The sequence below is a fragment of the Humulus lupulus genome, chromosome 5 (genome assembly GCF_963169125.1).
Source record: "Humulus lupulus chromosome 5, drHumLupu1.1, whole genome shotgun sequence".
Classification (NCBI taxonomy): Eukaryota; Viridiplantae; Streptophyta; class Magnoliopsida; order Rosales; family Cannabaceae; genus Humulus; species Humulus lupulus.
The window spans coordinates 98,327,758-98,333,757 of record NC_084797.1 but is presented as its reverse complement, the minus strand read 5'-3'; positions in this window follow the sequence as shown (position 1 = coordinate 98,333,757).

Genomic DNA, 6,000 nt, shown 5'->3' with positions numbered 1-6,000 from the left:
CCCACTGACTCCGACCCGCTTAAACCGAGCCCAGTGCATAATAAGCTGTCCTCGGGTACCAGTGGCCGAGCCGTGCCCTGTGCGCTAGTTTAACCTTGGCACGCTTAGGCCGTTGGTTTACTATTTACATGGCATAATACCATTCTTTCAAGCATACATACTAGGGAGCCCTTAGTCCCGTTACAAATATACTACCAGGTGCAATTTTCTTACCTTTAACTTCTTCTTCGTTTATTAATTACAAGCGACGTCCCTCGAGCACGATCCATTCCCGAGCCCTAGCTTTAACACCTAATCATAACCAAGACATTAGGTTCCATTAATATTCAAATATAGGTTTTCGGGGACAAAACTAACTTCCGGGACATCGAATTCCACCAAGCACGGTGGTGAAATCGATCCCGAGCACTCTAGGCTAGACTCCCGTGCTTTAAAACCCTAAATGTTCAGATACACACCTAAGGGCTGCGGCCCTTGAAGCTTAGCCATGGCCCTGCCCTAAAAACAGAACCAAGGCCACCCCTGAAAGAAGACACGCACCGTGGCCCTTGCTTTGGGCGCCGCAACACTTATCCCTAGCCGAGCCTCCCTGGCTCCTTTGCATCCTAGGGCCGCAGCGCTCTAGAACAGAGTCACGGCCCTTCCCTTCGTGCCCAGAAATTCCACCATTTTCAACCTCTAAACCTTACCCAAAATCATCCCAAAGCTTCCTAATTTAAAACCAATTAATCCCAACACTTTTAGAATGACTCTAACAGCATAATTCAACTGAAAGCCTAACTTAAAACTCATGGAAATCCCATCTTCAATTTCTGAAACTCAAGAACTTCAAACACTAAAACCCACCACACAAACTCAGACTGAAACCTCTAAATCATGAATTAGAGCTTACCTCTTCTGCTGAACCACTTTTCTATGGAAAATCCAAGTCAATTCCCAAGCTTTTCCACCTTAATTCTATCCTTAACATCAAAATTACAACTATCTCACTACTCAGCCATAACACAGAATTTCTAACCAAAAGAAAGGAATTCAATGCTTACCTTAGTACTGATTAGATTTCCTGGATGATTCTTGAGCTAAGCCTATAAATCACTCCTTCAATCCACTGAATTCCAGCTGAATTCCTCTAAAATTTTCAGTGTTTTCTTGTGTTTTCCTTGAGAGAGAAGAGAGAGAAAAGGGCTGAGAAAAAGAGTCGGTCTTATTTTTGTTCTACTGTTTTCCTTTAATTCAGTTTACCCTTATCCCGTTAAGTCAATCCCGAGGCCTGGGGTGCTGGAACCGTCCCCAAGGGCAAAACGGTAAAATTCTCCAATATTCCCGCCTAGACTTCCTAACCTCAAATATATCTCCATAAATTTATTTTCATAACCCGATAGTATAAATAACTACCCGATACTTAAAATACCCCTGACTTATCCAAAGTCAACTGCTAAGCCCCATTGTGACTTTACCCGCTATCTAGCCCTAGGATCGCCTTGTGTCGTGCTCTGCGAACCTATCCACATAATAATGTGGTTCTCACAAATACCATATATATATCACATTAACATCAATATAATCATACAAGCATTATTAATCATATAATTATGCATTTAAGTCAATAAACTCACTCAAATCACATTTAACTCAATTATGCCCTCCCGGCACACTAATCAAGGCCCTTAAGCCTTAATAGCAAATTTGGGGTCGTTACATAGCCAAGCTCCCCATGTCACGGATTTCTCGGGGACCAAGTACGGGGTACTCGGTCTTCCGTTCACATCTCGAGATCAAGAGACTTGGTCAGAGCTCCTCGGGCTTGGTGTCCATGGGAGGTAACAAAAGTATATTCTCGCGCTACTAAGATTATCTAGCTCCTAGGTGCTAGGCTTACTCCTCTTGATGATCTTAGTTTCCTAGGTCTTTCCCTGTGAGGTGTGATGTTGCCTTAACCCCATGCCCCCCAAGTGATCGGAGACTAGTCTGGATCACTTGTCCAGGTGAGCGGGTGCTTTTACATAGCATTAATAGAATAAAGGAAACCAAAAAATATAAGCAGACAATAAATTTCTTACTGTGTTTTACATACACGGTTTCCATTAAATATGCCTGAAGACTACAAGGGGTACTACATAAATAAATAATGTTTGCTCATATCACTGGTAATATCGGCGAAGATGCTCGGCATTCTAGGTATGAGGAATCAGCTCCCCACTTAGTCGGGCTAACTTGTATGTTCCCGAACACACAATGCTCTCGACTTGGTATGGACTTTCCCAGTTAGGTCTCAGTACTCCTGCACCGGGGTCTCAGATGGCTAAGAAGAATCTTCGCAACACCAGATCTCTGACCCCAAACTTTATATCCTTCACGTTGGAGTTAAAGTACCTAGCTACCTTCTGTTGGTAGGACGCTACTCAAAGCTGAGAAGCTTCGTGCAGTTCCTCCACGAGGTCCAGGGATTCTCGAAGTAAAGCATGGTTTGTAGTCGAGTCATACATATCCCATCGGTGTGTGGAGATTGCTACCTCAACTGGGAGCATAGCCTCATATTTGTAGGCCATCGATAAGGGCGAATGGCCAGTGGAGGTCCTGGCAGTGGTGCGGTAGCTCCACAATGCCCTAGGCAGCTCCTCGGGCCAAGCTCCTTTTGCTTGCTCCAGCCTTTTCTTCAAAGTGGACTTGAGTGTCTTGTTAACTGCTTCCACTTGGTCATATGCCTACGGATGGGCCACAGAGGAGAAGCTTTTGATCACTCCATGCCATTGACAGAAGTCCGTGAATACTTCACTATCGAACTGCGATCCGTTGTTAGAGACTATCTTCCTCGGGAGCCCATACCGACAAACTATGTTCTTGATGACAAAGTCTAAGGCCTTTTTAGAGGTGATCGTAGCAAGTTGCTCAGCCTCGACCCACTTCATGAAGTAGTTGACGGCCACTATGGCATATTTCACTCCTCCCTTCCATGTAGGTAGGGACCCAATAAGGTCGGTGCCCCATATAGCAAAAGACCATTGGCTGGTCATCTGTGTAAGCTCATTTGGAGGCGCTCGAGGGATGTTGGCGAAGCACTGGCACTTGTCGCATTTCTTGACATAATCCATTGCGTCTCCATTCATGGTGAACCAAAAGGATCCTTGCCTTAAGATTTTTTTGGAAAGGCTATGCCCCCCAGCGTGATCTCCGCAAAAACTCTCGTGTACTTCTCGGAGTATCAGACTGGCTTCTTGATTGAACACACACCAAAGCAAAGGCATAGAGTAACCTCACCGATAAAGCCTATTATCCATGATTATGTACCTCGGTACTTGATAAAGAAACTTCCAAGCTGCCTTCTTATCTTGGGGCAACTCCCCGGAGACGAGATATTTGACTATTAGCTCCATACACCCTTCTTGGGGTTGTATAGACTCCACCTCGTCTGGAGCTGAGATACTCGAAGACTCCAAGTAATCAATGGGGACCACATTGATCAACTCAGCATCTTTGGTTGTTGCCAGCTTAGCCAGGGCGTCAGCATTGGAATTCTGCTCTCGCGGTACCTGCTGAATAGTGAATCTTCGGAAGTTATGCAACATTTCTTGAGCCTTTGTTAGGTACGCTGCCATCTTTGTTCCCATGGCCTGATACTAAAAACTCAGAGGAAAAAATCTTATTATTATTTTGATAGAATTAGAGCCTTTAAATAGGCAAATACAGGGTATATGACATCTGTCAATATTATACAAAATATTCTAGACTATTCTAATCCCTAAGAATGAGGAACAAAATTATCTAAACTAGGAAACAAATATATTTGCTGATAATTAAAAATAATTAAGACAATATATTACAAATAATTTATATAATTCCAAATCTTTGCTGATTTGGTTCTGATTTTCGACACTCCCCCACACGCTGGACAGAAAATATTTTTCATGGACAGCTTGCCAATTAAATATTCGAACTACTTGGTTGGTAACCCTTTAGTGAGAATGTCTGCAATCTGATCTGTAGTGGGGACATAAGGCATACAAATGAGTCTGTTCTCCGATTTCTCTTTTATAAAATGTTTGTCAATTTCCACATGTTTGGTTCAATCATGAAGAACAGAATTGTGAACTATTAAGATAGCTGATTTGTTATCACAGTAAACCTTCATTGGTGATTGAATTCCCCTCTTTAGTTCTTCAAGAAGTTTTTTAATCCATAATATCTCACAAATGCCAAGTGCAACTGCTCTAAATTTAGCTTCAGTGCTACTTCGTGCCACCATGCATTGTTTCTTACTACGCAAAGTAACTAAGTTTCCTCCCACAATGGTGCAGTAGCCCGAGGTTGATCTTTTGTCAATGACGCTTCCTGCTCAATCAGTATCTGTGTAAACTTCTACTCCAAGAGTATCGTTCTTTCTAAACAACAACCCTTTTCCTGAAGTGCCTTTTAAGTACCTTTTTTACTGCATCAAAATTTTCTACTCCAGGAGAATGCATGAATTGACTTACGACACTTACTGTAAAGGCAATATCGTTGGGTTTGAGACAAGTATATGAGTTTTCCCACTAATCGTTGATACTGCTCTTTATCCACATGTGCATCTGAACTTTTAGGCTGAAGCTTTATATTGTATTCCATAGGTGTTTCAGCAGGTTTACATCCAAGTAGACCTATTTCTTTTAACAAATCCATAACATACTTGCGTTGTGAGACAACAAGCCCTTCTTTAGACCTTGCAAACTCCATACCAAGAAAATATTTTAGGTTTCCAAGATCTTTGACTTCAAAATCTTTTGACAACAATTTTTCAATCTCTGCAAGTTTTGTGTAGTCATCCCCTGTCAAAACTATATCATCAACATAGACGATAAGCACCGCTATTTTTCCACTTCTCGAGTGTTTGTAGAACATGTTGTCATCATCTTGACTCTGGTTTTAGCCATGTCTTTTTACAGCCTTCCCAAAACATTCAAACCAAGCCTTTGGTGACTACTTAAGGCCATACAAAGATTTTTTTTAGTTTACATACCTTTCCATTTTAAAATTTTCCTTCAAATCCTGGAGGTAACTCCATGAACACCTCCTCTTCTAGTTCACCATTTAGAAATGCATTTTTAATGTCCAGCTGAAATAAGGGCCAGTTATGATGAACTGCTAGAGAAAGTAAGATGCGAACTAAGTTTAACTTAGCAACAGGAGAAAATGTCTCCTGGTAATCTATGCCATAGGTTTGAGTAAAGCCTTTTGCCACTAGCCTCGCTTTGTATCTCTCTATGTTTCCATTTGATTTGTATTTGACTATAAAGACCCATTTACACCCGACTGTTTTCTTCCCTTGTGGTAGATCGACCACTTCCCATGTCATATTTTTATGGAGAGCTTTCACTTCTTCTAAAACTGCTATCTTCCAATCCGGATCATCTAATGCTTCCTGAATGTTTCTTGGTACAAACACATGAGAAATATTAGAAGTAAATCCTCTATGAGTTTCTGATAATCTATGGTAGGATAGATATTTTGCAATAGGATGTTGGGTACATGACTAAGTTCCTTTTCTAAGTGCAATAGGTTGATTTAGATCAGAAAAAATAGGATTATTGGAATTTTTAGGAGAAGAATCACCTGAGGTATCCAAGAGACTAGTTTTTGGAGGAGACGATTGGGGTGGAATAATCAGTTGATCTTCATTAGTTTGATGAAATCATCGTCTAGTGTAAACACGAAGTTCAAGATTATTTGGTTGTACTTATGCTTGTGTCTCAACATGCGAATGACTCAAATCATCAACATTTTCATGGGTTGGAACATTGGAAACATCATTTAGAATCTGGTTGTTGTTTTGGTAATCAGATAATGAGTAAATCCTAGGAATAGGAGTAGTGGTATTTAAATCCCAAAATTTATCTTCATAACTTCCCTCTCCCTAAAGATGAGTTTTTTCAAGATAAGGTTGCTTTTCAAGAAATATTACATCCATGCTGACATGAATTTTTTTTTGTTACTGGATTCCAGCATTTATATCCTTTTTTATTTGAA